Source organism: Polypterus senegalus, chromosome 6 (assembly GCF_016835505.1).
Source record: "Polypterus senegalus isolate Bchr_013 chromosome 6, ASM1683550v1, whole genome shotgun sequence".
NCBI lineage: Eukaryota > Metazoa > Chordata > Cladistia > Polypteriformes > Polypteridae > Polypterus > Polypterus senegalus.
Genome location: NC_053159.1, coordinates 41,878,046 through 41,903,501, shown reverse-complemented (window position 1 = coordinate 41,903,501; position 25,456 = coordinate 41,878,046).

Below are 25,456 nucleotides of genomic sequence, written 5' to 3'. Positions count from 1 at the left end.
GAAATCATATGGATGATTCATTTTGAAGAGGCTGTTTATTTAGTTTTAAAGCTTGGTTCTCTCATTTTTAAAGAACTGTGAACTAGAAAACCCACACAAATACTAATCCACCATATTCTTTCTCTGACTTATCAGAGTAAAAAACACAAATCCTTTTTTAAGACTGGTAGTTGCTTTAAATGTTGTATAAAAGTTTATTTCTGTATATCTATTTTTATACAATAATTTATATATTTACATACTAGCAATATTATTACTGTGTTCTCTATCTTTTTATTTAATCCAGCTTCCACAGTTGGACTTCTAGCAGATAATGTAAGAGTCTCTTTTGATGACACAGCACTAGATTCCTGGAAAATCATGGATTTGAGGGGAAAAGGTCACATGATATGCCTTTACTAATCATGATATTTTAGCAACCTGTGTAAATAAGAACAGCAGCACTCACAACTGTCAGGGCCTCTTCAAGTTAATTGCTCAATTTTGTTCCGTACTATCATTAGCTCTACTATTTTGGGTTTCGGAACAGCCAACTTAAACGCTTATCAAAGCCTTATAGCTTTCCTATCTCAACTACTTTACGTGTCAGTCCATTTCACTCATCACTACCGTCTGTCACCTTTAGTCTCCTCGCTTCTAATACTTTCATTCTGCATTTCTGCCCCCTCTTAAGCCCCACCCATGTCACTCACCCCCTAGGTGTGTCTGCCCCTTACAATTAGACACTTCTCCTTCCAGGTCTCCCATTCCCTCAGACAAAGGTTTGAAAGTGACTACCTGCACATCACAATTTGTATTTCTGATATTTCCAAAGGACCAATAATGTATTAAAGAATATATATAGATTAAATATTTTGTTATGCACTGCCTATATGAACTGCTTTGAATTTATAATTTCTTTGTCTTCTCATCTGCCTTTCTTGAGGGAAGAACTGCATAGCGCTGTGTCATAAATGATCATTTGGCCAGATGGGGGTAAATGCAGATGTATGCTTTTCCTAGCTCTGTTATCACTTGTGAGTAAGGCCAGGTTTATACTTCACACTACGTGATGCATGCTCCAGTGGATGCTACTGCTACGCAAGTGTTTTACTGTTTATACTTGCGCAAGTACTTTATGTAAATCTAGAAGAATCCACCAGATGGCAGTGCAAGATATCATCACGGTGAGAAAACGTTTGGCTTTGCTGTGTTGTGAATTGCCTGAAACATCCATTAAATTCCGAGGACACCTTGCCACAATATCTCTGAAAAGGATGTTTAATGATTATATCCATCAGTCCAGGGATGCGCTCATTTCAGCAAGCATCAGGCGCGAGAAAGAAACAAAATCCCTGGATTGGACATCAGCCACAAGGTGAACATAAGCACACATATACACTGGCGTCATTTTAGTCTCACCAAATCCCCAAAACTTCAGGTCTTTGGAAAGAAACTGGAGCACACTGTGGAAAACCACCTGGAAAACATGCAAACTCCAGGCAGGGAACACAAGGGACATGACTCCCTGCGACGCAGCATTGCTACAGCTCTTCCACTGCGCCGCCACAACATGTGTAATTATTATTGGTATTTATTAGTTAAACGAAGTTAATGATTTATCTGTAAAATGTAATATAAATACTGTAATGCATTTCATCATTAAAGTGATACCAAGTATAAATCTAAGGATTCTAAATATGCAGAGAGCTGGAATATCATAAATGTAATGTGCTCTGTGTGTCAATTGTTGCTGTCAGTTAATAATAATAATAATAAGGCACTTCACACAGTTTAAGACGTCACATTCCGACTTTTATCACACTGCGCTTCCCAACGGTTTGCTGGTACTGCTCCTCGTGCATGTGTTGCGTTCATTTCTGAGGACATGCCCAGAGGACGCATCAAGTGAACAGTGGGAATGTGTGGCAGCCATGATACATGGGTGTATGCATTCTGAGCGTGAAGTATAAATGAACCCTAAGAGTAATAAAGCTTTCCTAAACTTTTAACCATGGCTTTTGCCTATTATTGCCTCCAGTGTAGATAATATTCCAGCCCCTTCAGTGATGACCTGAAATGCACACTTGACACCTATTGTGTACTATAAATCCTTGGTTAAACTTAATTTTTAAAATGTGGGGATACTGGGTTTTCATTCATTAACAACCATGTTCATCATACCTTTTTTCTTAATGTAAATGTTTCATCAGTGCTATAGGGTGTATGGCGCTCCTGATATTTATGCAAAGGGATGAAGGTCCAAGTCTTTAGAGTCCTGGTGCTTCCTTTCTTACTATATGGTTGTGAGACATGGACGCTATCCAGTGACCTGAGACAAAGACTGGACTCCTTTGGTACTGTGTCTCTCCGGAAAATCCTTGGGTACCGTTGGTTTGATTTTGTGTCGAATGAGCGGTTGTTCATGGAGTCCCGAATGAAGCACATTACCTGCATTGTGAGGGAGCAACAGTTACAGCACTACAGCCATGTGGCATGTTTCCCCGAGGGTGATCCGGCTCATAAGATCCTCATTGTTGGGGACCCGAGTGGTTAGACCAGGCCAAGGGGTTGCCCACGTAACACCTGGCTGCGGCAGATACAAGGTCATTTCTGGAGGGTAGGACTGGACCATGTGTCTGCCTGGGGGGTTACCAACCAGGATCCCGAGCTGTTTTCACATGTAGTGTGTGCAGCAACGCACTGTACCAGTGCATGCTCCCCAACTTGACTTGATAATTTTATAATTCCAACAACATTCAAAATTGACTGAAGACAGCCTTCCTAAATATTGTAAAGACTTAAATGTATCCATGAAAGATGACATTGATTGCATCAATTTATTTAATGAAATCAAAATTTTTTGCCAAGTATTGCCTGCAAGGAATACAACTTTGCAAATTGTGCAATATTTATATAAAAATAATTTATCTGAATTGTATACAAATTTTGTTACTGCTATGAAAATTGTATTAACACTACTAATAACCATAGCATCTGCAGAAAGATCTTGTTTAAGACTGAAGATAAAAAATTATTTAAGATTTAGCATAAGCCAAAAATTATTCTCTTCATTAGCAAATGTATCTGTTGAATCAGAATTTAAAAAAAATCAAGAAAATGAAATGTAATTTTTTGAAAATTTGTACTATATGTATTTTATTAACTTATGTTACCAGCCTGTAGTTTATAAGTATGCAAAGAAAAATACGTATTGTCATGTAATCTATGTGCATTTACTGTTGATTATTTTTTTTTTTTTATTTTTCTAAATATTAAGAAAATGTTTGTGCATTGTAACTGAAAATCATAATATCTTCAAATAAAATACACATTTTTTTTCATATGTATCAAGAGGCCCCACACAAAAACTTTGTCCTGGGTCTTGCTTTTTCTCGGGCTGGCCATATCTGCTTGGTCCTAATATGTTGAATATTTCCACCTCCTGTAAATTTTTCTTATTTCGTTAAATGTTCTTTGAATGCCTGTAAATCATCTGCAGAGCCAATGCTGCGCTGATATTAGACATCATTTTTTGCAATGGCATGACAAATCACCTCATTAATGTTTTAAAAGGTTTTCATGAAAGAATTATTATACAGCTTTTGCTTTTTAATCCTTGTCCTTGTGTAGTGCTTAGATACCCAAGTTTAAGAGAAGCTTGTCTTACTGAATGGAATGACAAATGTTACTTTTTTGTTTTTATGTTATCAATTTCTGTGGAAAATGTTGCTCAGGATTCAGATCTTGCCTTCAAATATTAGAAGCCTTTAACTTTCCAGCATCCTAGAATCTATGGGCCACTTAAAGTCTTTGCTTGAAGAGAAGCTACAACAGAAAACAGAATTCTCTTTGCAGTTTGACCCAGATTTTAGGGATGAACTTTTGAACTTGTTTGACATTTATGAGCTTCCAGCTAAGAAAGGTGGTATTAAAAGTTCTGTCTGAGGATGGGCTATCAATATTGGAGTTATCAGATTCAGTGTTCTCCCATGATACAGGAACAAAACAAGGGTTCTGCAAGGATGTCAAGTTCTTCAAGTATGCGTGAAAACCCTTGAACTGATTTATCAGCAAAACTTCGAAATTTTGCAGAGTGGCCTTGCCCTTGCTTGATGTGGAACTCTGAATGTAAAGGGCCAATGAGATATATCATTAGTCTGAAAAGTCCCTGAATGTTCCATAAGACATGGGTGCAGATATTTTGGGCAACATTTTGAAAATTAAAGCCTACCCTGACTTCTGTGAGACTGAGTCGGTTGCCTCTGACATCAATGAAAAACATGTTTGCCTTGCAGAGATTGGCAAACCTACAGGTTGGGATGGCTGGCTCATTAGTATAAAGTTTAAGCTTGGTAATTATGTGTTAGAGGCTGCTCAGTCCTAAATGGACAGTAGGTGAGGATACAGAACAAAAGTGTCACATGAAAAAGCATAAAGGGACTATTTCTTACCTGATCCTTCAGGAGGTAAGACAATTGTGTCCCTTGAGAAGAAATGACTTGCCATTGTTGAGGAAACAAAACAAGAAGGGTGGATACAACTTTTATCCAATAGAAGAAGGAAGTGCCATTTTCTCTTCACTGCAAAGAGGTAGTAGAGAATGAGATATCCATTTTTGATATTGGAGAGAGGTGATCTGCCCTTTTTTATCAGAATGACGCAAGTAATTTAGTTTCGGTAATAATGACACTAACATGATTCTGAGTTCATTCATAAGTTTTGCATGGCTTGAATATTTGTTATAAGTAAAAAAAAATCTTCTCTTCATGTATAATTTTATTATCATCAGATTTTGCCATGAGTTATTTCACATTACCAATCTGAAACTGATGAGCACTTTGCAGAGGTCCCTAGAGAAATACACAGAAGAACTGCTGAAGCTGTACAGAAAAAGGCAAGAATCATTTGAACAAGAAATGAAGAAAATATTAGATAAACTACCAGGTATTTTCTTCTGATGCTTAATGTTGAAGCTGATTTTTAAGCAGTATTAACATCTTGTTTTAAGTGCACGGCCTCCATAGATACTTTACTCTTTAAAGAATTTCATGTTTAATAAATGGATCGTCACAGCAGGTCTGTACAGAGAAGAAGTCATAGTCTGTATTATTTGAAGGTTGCAGGTGATCACATTACTCACAAACAAAACATCTCTGTGGAGTGCTGTGCTTATTGATCCATATGATTGGTTGTACATCAACATTTTCAACTGATTATCACATACTCAAATTAATGAAACAAGGTAGTTAGAGAGCCTTGCAGATGTTAAAAACAACAAACATTGTTTTTCAGGGTGCAGACATACTGTAGTAGCACAAATGCAAATAACAGATCTTGATGGACTGCCCTTTTTCTGTTGTGAAATTTAGCACGTTTAACAACAACATTCTTTTTATATATCACACATTTGAAAATATTTGGATGCCAGATCACCAGTACATCTGCTTGTTGAACACTTAGCTTATTGATTTAGCCTTGCTATGTGTCAGCATTTTCCCTACTGGACAAGGCTATGAAAACTTTTCTTTTGAATTTGGACTTTAGCTACAGGACAACAAATGATAAAGGTCTAGTCTCATTATGGGTGGATATTGATTCAGACCTTTTGATTTGATTTCGATTTTCAGATCTACAAGTGTATTTGATTCAATTCAGTTAAATTCAGAAACGTTTTGTTTGAATAATATCTTCTAAAATGCATTATAAGTGTAAAAAGTGAAGGCCGTTATTTTAAAAATTGTTGTAGTAAAGCAAACCATTCCCTTTCCCAGATGAAACAATAACATTTCACTTATAATCTTTATTGTATAGTGATTGTCTGCAATTAATCACGATTAGTTGCCCAGCACTAATATATATATATATATATATATATAATTTATGAATTATTAAATTATATATATTTGTAATGCAACAGGTGATCTCAGTTTACAGAGTTTACATATGTGTCACCATTTAATCCTAAAACTAAGTAGATCAAATCAAATTAATCGATTCAATGAAATGTGTAGTTCAAAAGAATCAATTCAGTAAAGTGAAACGAAATTCCCATCACTATTAAAACACTGCATCCATGTTGTTTCAAGGAGAAAGAAATGTAGTAACACCTAGATACTTAGATAGTTTAGATACTGTAAAAATGCATCTATTGCTCTTTTACTGTTATCTAATACGACCTGCAGAAAGGCTTCTTTTGCTGCTAATGATACTTATAAAGCATCAGTAAACTAGTCATTCATTTCTGACATGTGGTCTACTAAAATAATCACTTTAGAGCAGTTGAAAGTGGCTTAAGTGAGACATACTGTAATTCTCTTGATATCGTATAACTCCTGTGAATTCTTCATATTAATACGCCATTTTTCCAGCATATCGAAGGCTCTTAATTTGCCACACTGCACAGAGATGCATAACCACTTTACCAATGCTTTGTTAGTGTAATTCAGACCAAAGAAGCCTTTGTTAAGGTATTCTTACATAAGAGTAAATGGCTGATTTGATGCATTTTTTCAGTATTCAGACTAAAGCATTACCAGAAAGATTGCTTCTGTGATGCTGGGTGTGCAACAGTTTTGCCAGTTTACTGAACACAAACAAATCAGCTTACACAACCATACAAAACTTTCGGCACTTGGAAAAGAGATAGGCTTGCTAAGTTTTTTAACTTTCTTTCCCACTGACAAAAGATGTGAGGATCGCCAGCAGCAATTTACAGCATTGTCCCAATGGGTGTTTCCTTATGCAAATATCCTAACTTAATGCAAAAGTACTATGCCAAGAAAAACACCCCAGAAAATGTGGAAAAAAATCTAAAAAAATGCATCATACTGTATATAACAGCACATGCAAACTTCTTTTTCCTCACGTGCACATTGCTCTAAAGTAATCTTACTAGAAACAACTACATGAAGCCATCATGTACAATCATTTTATGGTTAACTCTTTATACATTTACATAATGTTAAAAGAATTTCATGGGTTCATGTTTGAGTGAAAAAATTACATTCTTCACTAAGTCAATAACACTATTTTAATTCAGCTTCATTCTGAGTTTATGGAATATGAATATCCATAAAATACTGTTGCATAGAAATCTTTTATATTGGTAGCTAAAACTCCTAAATGTAAGCATACTTGAATTTACTCAGTTAAAAACAGTGATTTTTTTTTCTTTGTAAGGTATGGGGTCTACTGTCCTGCTCAATTTGAAGTTTTCCCTGGCCATACATGCTTGATCCAGCTCATGAGTGAATTATCAAGATTGGATCAGGTGACATTGGGCTCGCCATACACAGTGATGCTCCTCCATCTTTGTCCAGGCCAATTTCTGTCTACCTGATAGTTACATTCTGTTGGATGTATTAGACATTAGCATTTGAGACGTACCTTCTGTTGGAATATATTTCATAATACAGTTTTCATTCCAATAAATGGCACATTGCAAACATAAGCACTGCTGCTAAGAATCCAATAACAAATGATGTATAACTGTGGCAAGAGACAAACTAAAACTGTAACTTAATAGATGAAAAATGAAATAGACAATTTTGATATACAGCGTCTATTGTATATAATATTAGACAGTTTCTGTCTGTCTAACAGTTGTGGTTCATTGGGTGCATTCAACGCTAAAGCTTCTGATATGTTATTTATTTTTGTAATGCGTGAATTAATAAAGTGCATTGCACGTTTAGCTTTATCCTAAGCACTGCTTGGGAATATATGAGTGAAATTCACTAAAGTGTCATTCCTTATCCATACATGAAAAATTATGAAGTGTATGTGATAAAAAAAAGTAAGCTTATGATTCTATTTTTTGAAAGTTTATTAAAATAAAGCAGCAACATTAGCCTTTATATCTGTTTAAAAGCAGTAAATTTATATTATTTTTCACATTCTTTGCTATATTATTTTTTCAGCAAAGTACTTAACCCATGTGCTTTTGTTTTTCTTTGTAATGCTTGAAAACCTTTTTGGGCTTTGCTCCACCTTTGACTGCCTGTAGCACAGAAGAAAGAAACAACAATATTCCATCCAACTATCCACTTACTAAATTTGCTTAATACTGTTTTAGGATTGCAGGGGGCTGGACCTTATCTAGGCATCCTGTACAAGGGAGAAATGTACCCTAGAAAATGCACCAGGGCACACAATGACATTAAACAATCAAAAAAGTAAGTTATTTTTTATCAACTGTCAAAATTGTTTCAGCAATATAGATCTTATCATACTATAACACAGCACATTAAATGCTCATTATGATATTGCCTGCTTTTGCCCTGTATCTATTTTAAATAAAAATAGGTTAAATGATTTCATACTTGCCAAGTTGTTATAATGATAACACCAGTCTTTGAAGTACTGTTGATTGATGTTGCTGATGTCAAAATGTGAAAGGAGTATAATGTTATAAATGTAAAAAAATAAATGATCATTTGTCATATTGTTATTCTGACAAGCAATGTAAATGTGCAAAATAAATGCAGATTTTTATTTAGCTACCACATGGTTCAGCCATGCTAATATATACATATGAAATGAGTATGTGTTTATTTGCTTATGGCTGCATACATTTTTTATTTCAAATACTTAAAAAAAGAAAAAGGCAGATTTTTCATTTTACAGTAGTCATCAATCCAAACTCCTTCATAAAAAATGGCACTGACAACAACATAAACAGAAAGAAAAATAACAATAGTGCTAATGGTGCATTTGATAACTTGGAACAAATGAAAAAAGAAAACTGTTTATAAAAGTTTTAAAATAGTGAAGGCTCAAACAGTATAAGAATAAAACAGTTATAGCTAGATGATGACACCCCTGAAATGTCTTCTAATACTTCTCGATTAATACAAAGCTTTTCTACTGCTCATCAGTATTCCTTTCATGAAGAAGAAACTTAAACAGCATACTGAATGTCTTCAGTTTTTTCTCCTTAAACCATATTGCAAATAGCTTTGATTTTATTACTGGCCCGTGTTTTCATTCAAAATTTGTGATTGTCCAGCTTTTCATTTATTTAGGGCTTAATAGACTCATAGGATAATAGGCTCATAGGATAATGATTGTCAAGAAGTCTCAGGTTGATCACACAAACCATTTTGTCTTTGTTTTCAAACACAATTATGTGGTGTTGGTGCATTTTGACTGCTTGAGTGTTTCCAGGTTTTAGGTCAAAATACATTGTAATGTGTATGTTTAACTTGAATAATTTGACTTTGACATTTATATCACAGGATGGCTTTTTGGAAAAATTGTTTGCAAAATGAAAATATAGAAAATGGTTCTTTCTTGTGATGAAAGGTTTTTTTTTATACATCAACATGTATATGAATTTGACACAACTATAATTGTTTTTTAAAAGCATAAATGAAAAGACCACCTCTCCACATTCCTATCCCACCCTTGAGGATAAATGCATGAAAAATAAGGGAAATAAGGGAGGTGCCAAGAGAGCATTGAAAAGGTTAGAAAATGCAGAGATAGCGTCACATTCAGGTGCATTCGAGGGCTGTGCAGTTACTGTAACTCTTAATGGACTGAATTCAGTAGGTAGGCACTAGAACCTTCTCTGTCCATTTCAGGATTGTAGGAGCTAGAGGCTATCCCAATGGGACTGAGCAAAAGACTGAAGCAGGCAGGACTCTAGTCTATCACAGGGACTACTGTCACTCACACACACACATAAACACACACCTAAAAAACCACACACATCCAATATTTATACATAGTGACAATTTGCAAGTGTTGATTAACATAATCCAAATAAATAAAACATTTGTAATTAATTCCTTCTGCACTTGAAATTGTCTGACCATAGTAATTTTCATGAAATGGGACTTGAAAAGCTATTCAGTTATGACAAATATTAGTGAATAACAAAAGTAAAAGGCAAACTTTATTACAGCGACTGACCATTATGGGTATCAGGTGAATGTGGCACTATTAAATTATTAAGTGACCACATTTTCAAAGTCGCAAACTGGGACACTTGTGTAGCATGTATGCCCACATATAAAGCCCACCCTCACAATGTCTGCTTTATCTCATCATCAGAGAAGGATCAAGGCAAGGGGAAAAAAACACTTTTGTAAATGAACAAACAGGATTTCACACAGTGTTTCTGAAGTATACAAATGCCGATGCTCTGTTTTTGTCTTTTTCTTGTTCCTCAGTGTAAATAAATAAGATGTTAATCAAGCAAGGTTCCCTCTTGGAGTTTACTGCTCACATTTGTAAATACAGTGGGATGCAAAAGTTTGGGCAACCTTATTAATAGTCATTATTTTCCTGTATAAATCATTGGTTGTTACGATAAAAAATGTCAGTTAAATATATCATATAGGAGACACACACAGTGATATTTGAGAAGTGAAATGAAGTTTATTGGATTTACAGAAAGTGTGCAATAATTGTTCAAACAAAATCAGGCAGGTGCATACATTTGGGCACCGTTATCATTTTATTGATTCCAAAACTTTTAGAACTAATTATTGGAACTCAAATTGGCTTGGTAAGCTCAGTGACCCCTGACCTACATACACAGGTGAATCCTATAATGAGAAAGAGTATTTAAGGGGGTCAATTGTAAGTTTCCCTCCTCCTTTAATTTTCTCTGAAGAGTAGCAACATTGGGGTCACAAAACAACTCTCAAATGACCTGAAGACAAAGATTGTTCACCATCATGGTTTAGGGGAAGGATACAGAAAGCTGTCCCAGAGATTTAAGATGTCTGTTTCCACAGTTAGGAACATATTGAGGAAATGGAAGACCACAGGCTCAGTTCAAGTTAAGGCTCGAAGGGGCAGACCAAGAAAGATTTCGGATAGACAGAAGCAACGAATGGTGAGAACAGTCAGAGTCAACCCACAGACCAGCACCAAAGACCTACAACATCATCTTGCAGCAGATGGAGTCACTGTGCATCGTTCAACCATTCAGCGCACTTTACACAAGGAGATGCTGTATGCGAGAGTGATGCAGAGGAAGCCTTTTCTCCGCCCACAGCACAAACAGAGCCGCTTGAGGTATGCTCAAGCACATTTGGACAAACCAGCTTCATTTTGGAATAAGGTGCTGTGGACTGATGAATCTAAAATTGAGTTATTTGGGCATAACAAGGGGCGTTATGCATGGAGGAAAAAGAACACAGCATTCCAAGAAAAACACCTGCTACCTACAGTAAAATATGGTGGTGGTTCCATCATGCTGTGGGGCTGTGCGGCCAGTGCAGGGACTGGGAATCTTGTCAAAGTTGAGGGACGCATGGATTCCACTCAGTATCAGCAGATTCTGGAGAACAATGTCCAGGAATCAGTGACAAAGCTGAAGCTGCGCCGGGGCTGGATCTTTCAACAAGACAACGACCCGAAACACTGCTCAAAATCCACTAAGGCATTCATGCAGAGGAACAAGTACAACATTCTGGAATGGCCATCTCAGTCCCCAGACCTGAATATAATTGAAAATCTGTGGTATGAGTTAAAGAGAGCTGTCCATGCTCGGAAGCCATCAAACCTGAATGAACTAGAGATGTTTTGTAAAGAGGAATGGTCCAAAATACCTTCAACCACAATCCAGACTCTCATTGGAACCTACAGGAAGCGTTTAGAGGCTGTAATTTCTGCAAAAGGCGGATCTACTAAATATTGATTTCATTTCTTTTTTGTGGTGCCCAAATTTATGCACCTGCCTGATTTTGTTTGAACAATTATTGCACACTTTCTGTAAATCCAATAAACTTCATTTCACTTCTCAAATATCACTGTGTGTGTCTCCTATATGATATATTTAACTGACATTTTTTATCGTAACAACCAACGATTTATACAGGAAAATAATTAACAAGGTTGCCCAAACTTTTGCATCCCACTGTATATTGTGGTGAAACTTTTTTCGGTAAAACAATGTTTGTGGTGCTGTATTAGATAGCCATCCTGTTAAAAACATGACGTTTTAATATTCTTCAGTTATTTATCCGAATGCATAGCTTAAAATCAGGATTGTCTCCATCACTGGTCTCCCTATAAAAATGCCAAGAGGAACTTCACTCATATGTAGATTACATTTTATACTCCTTACTTGAATTGTATAATTTTATGGTTAGGAAGATCATCTAATTAACAGTGATTTTCATCCTTTTTGATAAATGGATTGTTTTTATTTAAAAAATTTTGGAATTGGGAGTTGTGTCCATGGACTTTCTAGCAGTTTGACAGTGAACAATAGATAGAAGAATAAGGATTGCTTCCAGATTTGTTAAAAGTGAAGATGCACGGACAATTCATAGCCAGCTTTTCAAGGACTAGCAGTAGGCACTAACAGAGTTAATATACTTGCCATGCCTGCATTTTCATTGATTGGCACAAAATATCTACCAGTGGGAGGTTTGTGATCAAGCTGCTGGGAAGACTTCATAAAGCAGAAACAACGAGCTGATAAAAAGGTTTCCTGCCCCAGCCACCCACGCAAAAAGCCTGTGACAGCAAGATAGGTAGATGGGACTTTTTTGTTCCTGGGGAAAATTTGGCTTTTTACAAACTTTTTAAATAAATAAATATATAAATACATAAGTAAATTAATATAGATGCACAAACAGGCTGCAGCATACATTGCCCTCTAGCAGTTCCCATTTATCCACACAGGCACATTGAGAATACAGTGATCCCTCGCTATATCGCGCTTCGACTTTCATGGCTTCACTCCATCACGGATTTTAAATGTAAGCATATCTAAATATATATCACAGATTTTTCGCTGGTTCGCGGATTTCTGCGGACAATGGGTCTTTTAATTTATGGTACATGCTTCCTCAGTTTGTTTGCCCAGTTGATTTCATACAAGGGACACTATTGGCGGATGGCTTAGAAGCTACCCAATCAGAGCATGTATTACATATTAAATAAAACTCCTCAATGATATGCGATGTGCTTCCCGCACGGTGCTTGATTGTTTGCTTTTCTCTATCTCTCTCACTTTCTTTGCCTGACGGAGGGGGTGTGAGCAGAGGGGCTGTTTGCACAGAGGCTGTTTGCCTAGAAAATACGGACGCTCCTCTACAAAATGCCGCTTTATCGCGGTGCTTCGGCATACTTAAAAGCACAAAAGCACGTATTGATTTTTTGATTGTTTGCTTTACTCTCCCACTCTCTCTCTGACATTCTCTGTCCCTGACGTTTACTTCTTTGAAGAGGAAGATATGTTTGCATTCTTTTAATTGTGAGAAAGAAATGTCATCTCTGTCTTGTCATGGAGCACAGTTTAAACTTTTGACTAATGGGTGTTATTTCATGTCTAGGGGGCTCTAATAATGTTAACAGTGTGGGAGAGTTTATAAGGGCTTAAAATATATAAAAATAACCATACAAACATATGGTTTCTATTTCGCGGATTTTCATCTATAACGGGGGGGTTCTGGAACGCAACCCCCGCGATCAAGGAGGGATTATTGTATCTCGTCATTAATGAGAGGTGTTTTTAAAAGTATGGAATTTCCCTATTTGGCAAGCTTTAACAGTTATAAACTCTATTACATAATACAAAGCTGACTGACTGACTCACCTACTCAATCTCTTTTTCACTCACTCATCAAAAAAAACACTTTTTCCTATTTAGTTCAACAGCTGAAATTTGGCAGGATGGTACATCTAGGTCAGTAGGAATCTACGAAGAAAGGACATTTGAATATATCAGTATTTAAGGGTAAACCCCCAAAATAGAAAAACCAAATACCCCATAATAACCTAAAATCTCAAAAATGACTTGACGAAATGAATTTGATTTTAATTTATTGACGTGATTGAAAAATGAAAATTTGCTAACACATGTTTTAAAGTTGTTGATATTTAATAATATTATGCAAACTTTAATGCTGTGTGCTGTGCTAACTAGTGGACGCAGCAGAAGTGATTGAAAGTTCACACAAATAACATCACTGAGCAATAGGGTGAAAGTGAAGAGATGTGATCACATTGTGAAATGGAAAGTAAAAGTTTGGCAAAACCCGAGGAAAATGCAAAGCTCAATGGTTAGCAAGTGCAGTTTTTTGCTGTTGACATCCAGCACTCTTAGATGTTCTTGTTTTAATTATCCATTCTGCTCTGCTTATCTCCAGTCCCGGTCATGGCACATAAAATATCATTGCAGTGGGCGTGGATGCAGCGGCTTCTGTTTCCAGAAAAGCTTGTCATTTTCATTTCAGTTATTTTTGCATTATTCTTATGAATTGGGACTTAAAGAATACACAGGGAGATACCTACATTATGCAATTTCTACATTGGTAAAAGAAAGGCTACACGACGTAGGACTGCTACATGAACAAAGTTCCACCACAGCGACACGTAACTAAGCTGGCGAGGTAGAAGGCATCACAAGTGGTGCAAGAGGAAGAATGTTCAAGTTTAAGAATCTCTAGTGACTTGTTATTATTTTTTAATATTCAATTGATGCCTTTATCCAAGGCAACATACAGCAGGTGAGATACAATTGGTTACATTTTTTTTTTTTCTTTTTTTATATTGGAGCACAGGCAGGTGAAGTGCTTTGCTCATGGTTTCACAGAGTAGCAGGGTTTGAAGTCCTAGGTCCAAAGCCTTAACCACTACAACACTGCCAAGAATATTAGCCCTTAAACCTACAAATATTGTATGCAGAAAAGCACATAGTACTTCTGATACACCCGATTATCCAACAGCTCTATAACTGGCACCCACTGTATTACAAAATTTACCAGGCAAAGCCAGGTAATTGTAAATGTGTTATTTTGTCCAAAGTCACAAATAATTAATATTTCTCATTCCATTCAATTTGTTCTTTCTTTAATTTTAATGTTATTCTTAATTTACAGGAACCATTTCAGTCTTTGTTCTACCACCTAAATTCATGTTTTTTCTTTCATAAGATTTTAGTTGATTTAAGTGTAATCAGAATATAAGTTTAATATGTCACTGTGCTCTGTGCAAATATTTTAAATCTACTTTTCCTTCTACTCACATGTACAGCTAACACAAAGCCAGTTTTAGCACAGGGGTTCACCATATAAGAACTGCTAGGCAAGCTTTTTAAGATAAGACAAATTAAGGACAACTATGAAATGGGCAATGTGCACTATTTTTGTGTGTCAAACTCAGCATGAAATTGTATCCTCTTTTTCTTGTTTGGAATTGTATTATTCATCTAAGTGGGGGCCTGCACATGGAGAAAGAGTATAAAACCTTGGAACATTGACCGGCACACCTTTGAAGCTGACAGACGGATGGGAGATAACGTCATCCGATCTGGAAAATCCTTCCAACACAGCAACGAAAATGGCGACTCTATACATCCGGCTCCCACTCCCGAAGGTCTTGTTATGGCTTCCTCGTCTGTTATGCTGCGTAAACCGTCATTAAAGAAAGCTAAGTGATTTCTCCTATGTGATTTCTTACCACCGTATCACTACAATTACAAAAGAACTTATTCCAACAAGGGAGCTAGCGCCCCCTGCTGGATACATTAAGTAATCTTCCTTCGTTCTATTTTATACAGACTGCAAGAGACTTAATCTTCCTAATCCTCACCAACCATCATTCACCCATGCGGGCTCATGGAATCAACACCCATACACAGATTGTGATTACAGGTTAAGCTCAGGTCATGTTTTTCTTACAGCAGGCTCCTCATCTAACATTTGCTCCTTCCCTCAGTCTCTTGGCTAAAAGAAACAGCTGACTACCTCCCAGATCCTGCACACATTCTTTAATTTCTCAGTTTTTATAATACTCAAAATACATAAAACATGCTTACAGTGGGTCATACTGTATATACATTGTGATCTGAAAGCAAACACCTTTCCTAATCCACCAAAAAGAATGAGCAGGGCAAAACATGGCTCCTCATGAGACAGCCAAATGCTTCTGAAAAGACAACTTCCATAAAAGTGATTCATGCTTTTGAAGAAGCGACATCTACAAAAATGGCTGTGATGACTTCTAGCTTAGTGCTGCACACTCAGGGTGGAAAGCTTATCTTTGTTAAAAATTATGATTTGAAATATGGTATCCAATTTTCTGGACCAACAGGCTCTCATGATACTGTATGTAAAGCCTATTAGAAATTCACAATTGTACTGGACATTTTCCTTTTTAGTTATGTCCAAGTAAAGAACTCTCCTGGCCAGATGTTTGTTCACTATTCTGCCTGGTTACTTATGGGAAACAAAATGCTGTCTGTTGTGAAGAAGCACATCTCAATTGGCTTTGTATTATCTATTAATCTTTCCCGGCCTTTCCCTTTGTTGTTTTAGCTTTGAAAGAAACTTAGAGACTGGTTGCATGCAAAGAAAAACTCCATTCAGCCACAACATTAAAGCCACGTTTCGAATACTGTGTAGGTACCTCTCATCCCATCAAAGCAGCTCTGACCCATCGAGGCATTGACTCCACAAGATCTCTGAAGGTGTCCTGTGGTATTTGGCACCAACACGATAGCAGCACATTCTTTAAGCCATGTATGTAGTGAGGTGGCACCTCCAAGGAACAGACTTGTTTTTCCAGCACTTCTCATAGATACTAGATTGAATTGAGATCTGGGGAATTTAGATTCCTTGTCAACACCTTTGTCATGTTCCTCAAACCATTCCTTAGCAGTGTGCCAAGGTACATTATCCTGCTGAAAGAGACCACTGGCATCAGGGAATATCATAGCCACGAACGGATGTACAACATGGTCATGCAACAACCTTTAGGTAGGTGGTACATGTCAAAGTAACATCCACACGAATGCCAGGACCCAAAGTTGCTCAGAGCATCACACTACTTTCCCTAACTTGCCTTCATCCCGTAGTGCATCCTGCTGCCATCTCTTCTCCAGGTAAACGATTCACATGCACCCATTCATGTATATGATCTAAAAGAAAATGTGATTCATCAGACCAGGTCACTTTTTTCCATTGCTCTGTCATCCAGTTCTGACGCTCACATGCTCATTATCAGTGCACAGGGATCAGAACGGGCACTTTGATCTGCAGCTAAGCCGCAACCTGCAATGTCCTGTGTATTCTGACACTTTTCTTTCATGGACAGCATTAAGCTGTTCACTGATTGTCCTTCTTTGGATCATTTTTGGTAGGTACAGGTCACTGCATACTGGGAACACCCCACAAGACCTGCTATTTTGGAAATGCTCTGACCCAGTCCTCTAGCCATTACAAATTGGTCCTTGTCAAAGTCGCCAATCATCTTCAAGAACTGACTGTTCACTTTCTGTCCCATATATCCTGCACCTTGAAAGGTGTCGTTGTAATGAGATAATCAATGTTACTCATGTCAGGGGTTTTAATGTTGTGGCTAATCTGTGTATATGATACTGTATACATAGTGGCCACATCAGTACACATACATAGTAGTTGTCACTACAAGGTTGAGATTAACCCTCAATCACCATTTCTCTTTTTGGTTGATAGTTTTACCTTTTAACAAGATGAGTAAATCAGAATCATATCAAATCAACATACCAGAGTCAGAACTTTCTTAAAAATGGCTCCTGCAAGATAAATAATCAGGCAATATAAAACCAGAAGTTATTGGTACTGTAGTAAGTGGGCAAACAGACAAAACACAGATGGAAACCATCACTTAATGAAGCTGGAAAGCTGCACAGACACATAGAAATGTGAGAGACACTGATTGGTATTGACTGACAGAAAAAAATTGCCTAGGTGGCACAGAGAATTAGAGAGCTGTGATTCAGTGAGACATTTGGCTCTAGACAGACTGGATGGTTGCCAGATTGAGAAAGGGAATGACCTCCAGTTAATAAAGTGAAAAAACAGCTGCTGCCAAGCAAAATATGGCGGTTCAGTAAAATACAGGACCAAGCAAGATTAAAAATAAAATAGAGACCAGAGAATAATTACCAGGATTTATACATAATATTCAAATCATATTGCACTGTAGTATACAAGATTTCATTCGTTGACAAGAATTTGCTATCAAAGTCATTAAGTGCTCAAAAGGAAGTAATCACATTATGAGCCATGACCTTAATGAAATGCTTTTTCACTTTTCCTGTGCTTTAATAAAACAAACTGACTTTTCTGACTTTTGTTGCAAAAAGGAGAGGAAACAAGTGTCCTAGGGGCTTTATATGTACTAAAGATCATTGTGCCAAATGAAATTGAGAAGGAAGGCAGAGAAAAGCTGCTCATACCAGCAAGATAATGTTGACATTCTGAACAATTTTTGCACATTCTTCACCACTATAACCCCCTGTTTACTGCCTTTGATTTTGGTTTATGCTGTTCAAATGTGATAATATGAATGAATATGGAAGCATGGTACTCTTGCTTAAGAACTGGATGAAAATGAAAAAGAAAGAGAAATGTTTGGATCTAATAATCTTTGTACTGTTCAGGACACTGGCTTCCATGAGTGAATTCCATGAGTCCAGGAGATCTTCAGCTTCAAAAAGCAGTGATCCCTCACACTCCTTGTCAATGCATCCATGTCTAAAAGCAGCAGTCCATTTCCTGTGATCTGACCACAGAGCCTTTTTTATTTTTGTACTGTTGATTTTACACAAAGTAAATGATTGCTCCTCTATCTCTTTTTTTATTTCCTTTGATATTTAAAATACATGGGAAGTAGGTGTAACCAGAGTTAAAAAAAAACACTAATTATCAATGCAATAATGTGACCTGTGAGCCTGATATACGTATGCTATTATGTATATATATATATTGTCACACACGTATACATGGGAGGCAGCTTAAGGGCTTGAATGAGAGTAATTCCGAGCCAGACTGGCAGGTAGCGGAGTACACTGACTCTTTCTCTCACTTTTCTAAAGACCGTTCACTGGAAATTCCACCTGGCCCTGATGACGTCATTCCTGGTTCCGGCCCCTTTGATGTCACTTCCGGGTGCGAGCCTATGGATGAAGACCCTCCCGGTTCCTGCACCTTTGATGTCACTTCCTATACTGGCCTTTAAAGCTGCCAACTTTTCTCCATCTCCATCTATTCTGGACTCCAATCTGTATACATCAGTACAAACCTTTAAACCATTTTGCAGGCAGGGAATAGTATATGGGTGGCTGCCCCAAACCTTTCTGTGGCTTCTTTGATTTTGTGACTATATATATATATATATATATATATATATATATATATACTAGCAAAATACCCGCGCTTTGCAGCGGAGAAGTAGTGTGTTAAAGAAGCAATGAAAAAGAAAAGGAAACATTTTGAAAATAACGTAACATGATTGTCAATGTAATTGTTTTGTCACTGTTGTGAGTGATGAGTGTTACATATACATATATATATATACATACATACACACACACATATATAAACATATATATACATATACATACATATCTACATATATACACACACAGCTATTTCGTATCAGTGCAGTGATTTATTTAGTCGACAGAAATATCTTTGGTAGGAATGGTAAAAACAGACAGGAATATTATTCGTGAATAAATCAACTCAAACCTTAAACAACTTATAATATTTTTCTCTCCATAAAAATATATCCTGTCTAAATTATACAAGTTAGAAATAAAGTAAACGTTAAAAGAACAAACATTCAAATTTCTTTACTCTTATGTAATTTTATATAAAAAATAAACTTAGATTTTAAATATCCCAAAAGATTTTGCTCTCCATAAAAATATATCCTGTCAAAATTATACAAATTCAAATATGAACATGCTGCATAACAAAACCTGGAAATATAAATAAAATGTGTTCCTTTCAGCAATAACAAATCAAATCATTCAGTTGTCTTTGCTCATATGTCATTTTAGAGCTGGACGCCTGGCATCTTTTTTGGCCACAGGTTCGTTTCTGTTTGCTGTGAGGTTCTGTGTTGTGGAGATTCTCAGGATGGATTGCAGGTGCTCATCAGTGAGGCGACTCCTGTGTGCTGTTTTGTTAGTCTTTATCACTGAGAAGAGCTTCTCACACAGATATGTGCTACCAAACATGCACAAGGTTCGAGCCGCATGTAGACGGACTTTTTGTTCTTCAAAGTCACCAAAGCGCGTGCAAACTCAGTCGCAGTGCCTCAGTTTATCAGCAAAGTGCGTGTTGGGAACACCGTAGTGACGACTTGGTTTAACATTACTTGGCAACAGGGAAAGTGGGGCAAGGTGAACTGGTGCATTTGTGTCTCCCATAAAAGCAGCTTCACTTGAAATCACTTTGTGATTGTGCACGGTTAAAACGTCCGCTGAAGTGTCAGATTCTTATTTAATTATGCTGCTTTCTGTATCTTCTGCATTGCATTCAGGTTACCCTGATGTTTTGTCTCATAGTGCCGTCTTAGATTAAATTCTGTAATTACAGCCACATTAGCTCCACAAATGAGACACACGGGTTCAGTAAACATATACTCAGCCTCCCATCGGTTTTAAAGGCTCTATTTTCAGAATCAACTTTTCTCTTCAGCATCGTGTGAGCTAGCTTCGCAATAACTTGCAGCATCATAAGGTAGACTTGATTAACGCGGTAAGTGTTCGGCAAGGCAGCTGAAGCGCTGCATTATGGGATCTGTAGTTTATTGTGTTACCAGCGCTTCATATACCCGGCTTTAATAACAATAATACAGTATATAAAATGATCTCGGGCGGATATAATTACACGCCGGGCGGATGTGGCCCGCTGCCCTTGAGTTTGACACATATGGACTAAATAGAACTTGAAAAGATATATTTTTCAAATGTGATCGCAATTCAGATAGAGTTGACGCGCACTACAGCCTGCATGCCTCAATAAGTCATCCTCCCTCGCTCTTACTTTTTACCGCTCATCTAATGAATACACTGAGTATGGCTTTACCAAAACAATCATTGATGGCTAATAAAGTATCCATTATTCGAGTATGTAGATCGGTGTATATATATACATATATATATATATACCCGCGTATCGCAGCGAGAAGTAGTGTGTTAAAAAGCTAGAAAAGAAAAGGGAACATTTTAAAAATAACGTAACATGACTGTCAATATACAGTATTTGTTTTGTGAGTGTTACTGAGTGTTGCTGTCATCAAGGATTTGATTATCATTATTTCTTTCAATCAGGTTCGTATTTGTAGGATGTGTTGTGTTCAAGTTACATTCCGTGTTTGTCAATCGCTGTAAAGATGACAGGTTTCATTCATCGATTCGTTTCTTACTGCATCAATAAACAGCTCGTCTTCTTCTTTATCTGAGACCTGACACACTGCATGCACGGGTTTTTTACACTGTCTTCCTTTAGCGGGACATTGACTTTTTCCAACGTGTGCTTTGTTTCCGCAGTAGTTGGATTTATGAATATGCTTATATGTATCAGGCGCTTCATATTTTTGCTGCCTTTTCAATTGTGTAATTCGGTTTTGTTCAGCGCTCTTTGGAACTGTTGCTTTTATCTGTGCACTGCGGCAGTTCACGTGAGCCGCTCGGTGTACATGCATCGAAGGTTCCCAGCTGTGCTGGTGCCATCTCGTGCTATGTCCATGGCTGTATTTAATGTTACCTTAGTCCTGGCACTTAAAACTTTCTCTCGCAGTTTCGCTGAGTTTGTGTCAAACACCACCCTGACCATCTCATCTTCCTCTCCATAAGCACAGTCCTTCACCCGTGAATATTTAGTGGCAGTTTGCTATTGGATTGCCGCTGACGGACGGCCTTATATGGGCAGGCACTAAATTACAAACGCCAGCGCAGCCTGTCTATGAACTTAATTTAAAGTGTAGGTTTACATCGTGCTTTGTTTCCGAAGTGGCAGAACTCATGAATATGGTTGTATATGTCACTCGCTCGCTTCTTATTGTTTAGCTGCCTTCTCAATTATATAATGCATGTTTTCTTCAGCGCTTTTTGAGGTCTTCCTGGTTTTCTATGTACTGCGTGATTACGTGGGAGGCGTGATGATGTCACACGAAACTCCGCCCCCACGGCGTTGAAGCTCATCTCCATTACAGTAAATGGAGAAAACTGCTTCCAGTTATGACCATTATGCGTAGAATTTCGATATAAAACCTGCCCAACTTTTGTAAGGAAGCTGTAAGGAATGAACCTGCCAAATTTCAGCCTTCCACCCACACGGGAAGTTGGAGAATTAGTGATGAGTCAGTGAGTGAGTGAGTCAGTGAGTGAGTGAGTGAGTGAGTGAGTGAGTGAGTGAGTGAGTGAGTGAGTGAGGGCTTTGCCTTTTATTAGTATAGATATATATATATATATACATTTCTGCAGTATATTGTATAAGTCAAAGTAAAAGCTGAAGACTTTTTCATGGCAGCTAATAATTTTAATAATTACAGCAGCTGCATTCTTTACAAATAATGAAAGAATATATTGGAAGAAAACAAAATTTCATTGGTCAGTAGAACCTGCAAATACCTCACTGAATATGCTAAAACAGTTGAACAGAGACTAATAATTATATAGCACTGGTCAATTGAAAGTGTGTATAACTACTTTAAGGACATAGGAGTGTCTTGCACATATATAAGGCTTGTCAGAAGCCTCACTGACCCAGGGCCCACCTTACTCAGATGGAAGCAGTCTGCGTTTCAGAGAAATACCTCTAAGCTCCTGAAAAGACAGCTAAATAAATTGTCCCATGGCTTCTCTTCAGCTGTATGTATTCATATATATTATATAGTGTAATGAATATTAGAAGTGAAAGCTGCATTTCATTTTAAAGCAAGTTAAATACTGTATATCCTTATTTTTCTCCCATATTTCTCTTTACTTAATATCTCCACTGTGGTTAATGTGAAGGGATATGTAATGGTTCAATGTACTGCTGCAATCCTAAAAGATTACATTCCCAAAATGCATGTGTGTTATGCTCTATGTAGTAGGTATTCATGTGTGTTTGAACTCATCTGGCTGTTTGATTTATTGAAAATCTTCTTTCACTTGTACAGGCCATTGCACATTTCTCGTTTTTCCTGTTCATTCTTCCTACTTTAACCGTCTGTTCACTGTCTATCAGTTATTAACACAGGCACTGGTAACATTCATCCACTTTACGGATTTTCACTCCTTTGTTGCAAGTGCTACCACATAATATTTTGTGTTTTTTCATGCCATCCCTACCTTTTTTCTATGAATATCTTGTACATCCAATTGAAATCACACAGACAAAGGAAAGGTGAATACCAGAGCATGGTGTGTTGTGCTCTCACTGAGAATATGGAGACAGATGAGAAATTCTATTAAATATGTGAAAATTTAGTGCATCTATCCCCAAGTGTCAGGTTGTTTATGGCTAAGCAAGCGAGAATGCTCCCAAAAGTGAAAATTCAGTTGAGAAGAAATGAAACTGACTTATTCTAGTCGAGCTAGTGTTGATTTGTGTAAAGGTTTTGGATGATCATTCCCATAATACAGCATGTGCTTGTAGCAGTTGTGCCAGAAATTTTCTGGCAAGATGAAAGATTCTGCTGTTCTGTTTAGTAACCTACCCTTTAACAGTGCCTTGTAAATGACAATATACAGTAAGGATCATGAATTGTGCTTAGTTCTGTATATGCCCAGTACTGATTGTTACGAACTGGACATAAAAACAGACATCTAAGACAATCCTTTCCTAACTGGTGTGAAAGATAATCCCGGACACAGACAGACAGAGAGACAGCCATGTCCAAAACACATGCTTATATTTTATATAACACAGCCACAGTGACTCACAGGCTCAAAGACTAACAATAACTCAGTCATTTCTTTGACTTTTTCATTCTGTCTCCTCCACTCCTCTCTCACAAGCTCTGTCCACTACCAACCGACTCCAGCTCCTGAATAGATTGAGGCGGCCCCTTTTATAACACACCCAGATGTGCTCCAGGTGCTCACTGATGATCTTCCGGCAGCACTTACTGGTGTGGCGGAAGTGCTGCCCTTGCACTCGGAAGCACTCTGGGCGTATCTGGTTCCTGTTCTGGCAGCACTTCCGAATGTGGCAGAAATGCTGCAGTACATGGCTTGGGAACCATCTAGGTGCCCCCTGGCGGTGGCCATGGACCCCCACAGGGTTTAGCTTCCCAGCGTTGTATCCGTGACCCAGATGCTATCCAGGGGTGCTTTCCTCTTGCGCACCAGGGAAGATATCGCCCCTCTCACGGTCCTTCCCTTCTTGAGGTGTCCTGGTGGGGCAAGGTCCCTGGTCGTTTGCCACACTGGTTATACTGTACCTCTGTGTGCTTAACTTGTGTAGTTAGTGTACACTATGACTACAAAAACCATTAACAAGACTGTCCAGTTCAGAACGATATATATCTCGGATACCTGTTCTTCTTGCTAGCAGTTCTTTTAGTTTTATTCTTTTCACTCACAATGTGCATCATTCAAAATGTAAGAAGGATCTGACAAAAGACAGGTGACATTTCTTTGGAGCTACACAGAGTGTGACTGAAATCTCAAGTGATATTGCAAATAAAAGTAAAGACGGCATATTGCCCTGGTGGAAGACACATATGATGCATAAAACATGACACATAAGTGACTTTGTAAGCATGGTAGCTAATGCGAAGGAATAACGAGTTTTATTTGTATTAATGAAAAGGACTTCTAGTGTCCATGTTATGATAAACTGACAATTGGGAAATCCCAGTTCAGACTGTAAGTCTTTTTCCTCCATAGATAAATAACTTAAGTAGTTTTTAATGTGAAGCAATCTGCATAGATTATCAATAAAACAGGTAATTATTAATAAAACAGGTCTAGCCTGGGTAAACTAATAATCTGTTCTAACCTGTCATATCCTAAGAATCTGAATGTTACATTACTGGAGACTCTAAATTGACCTAGTATAAGTAATTTGGGTGTGCATGAGTGTGTCCTGTGATGGACTGGCACTTAATCCTGCTTCCTGCCTTACACCCGATGCTGCAAGGATAGGCTATGGCTCACAGCATCCCAATGTCTCAATTGAGTATCTTTGAGAGTGAGTGCATGGATTAATTTTAATTTTGTTGCACCACCTACACTAAATATATTAAAGACTATTTAGTAAATAACTATGTACATACACATATAACATTTTAAATTAAAATTTATATTAAACATTAACAGTTTAATTTGCAGCATTATAAATATGGAAAACATGATTTTCTTTGTATTGTTTCTTGTATCAGCAAGAATTTTAGCTTGTACTTGACTGAGCATAAAATGAAGAGATATGCCATCTAATTTATTGCTTCACAAAAAAGGTTCCCTTTGGGGACTCTTAAAAATCTGACACTTAATCCACGTGGTCTTTCCTATCATTGAATACATCTTCTTCATTAGGAGGCAAATGAGAAAACTGTCATAAGTGGGTCATAAAAAATATATCTATAGGCCTCTATAGGTAATCTCTTATACTAATAAAACCATTCTTCATTTCTTGTTTTATAATGACTGTGCCACAACACTGACCTATAACTTCAGTAAAGCAAAATTAAGCAAGGTCACATTGACAAACAGTTCTGTTTTATAGTCATTACACATACA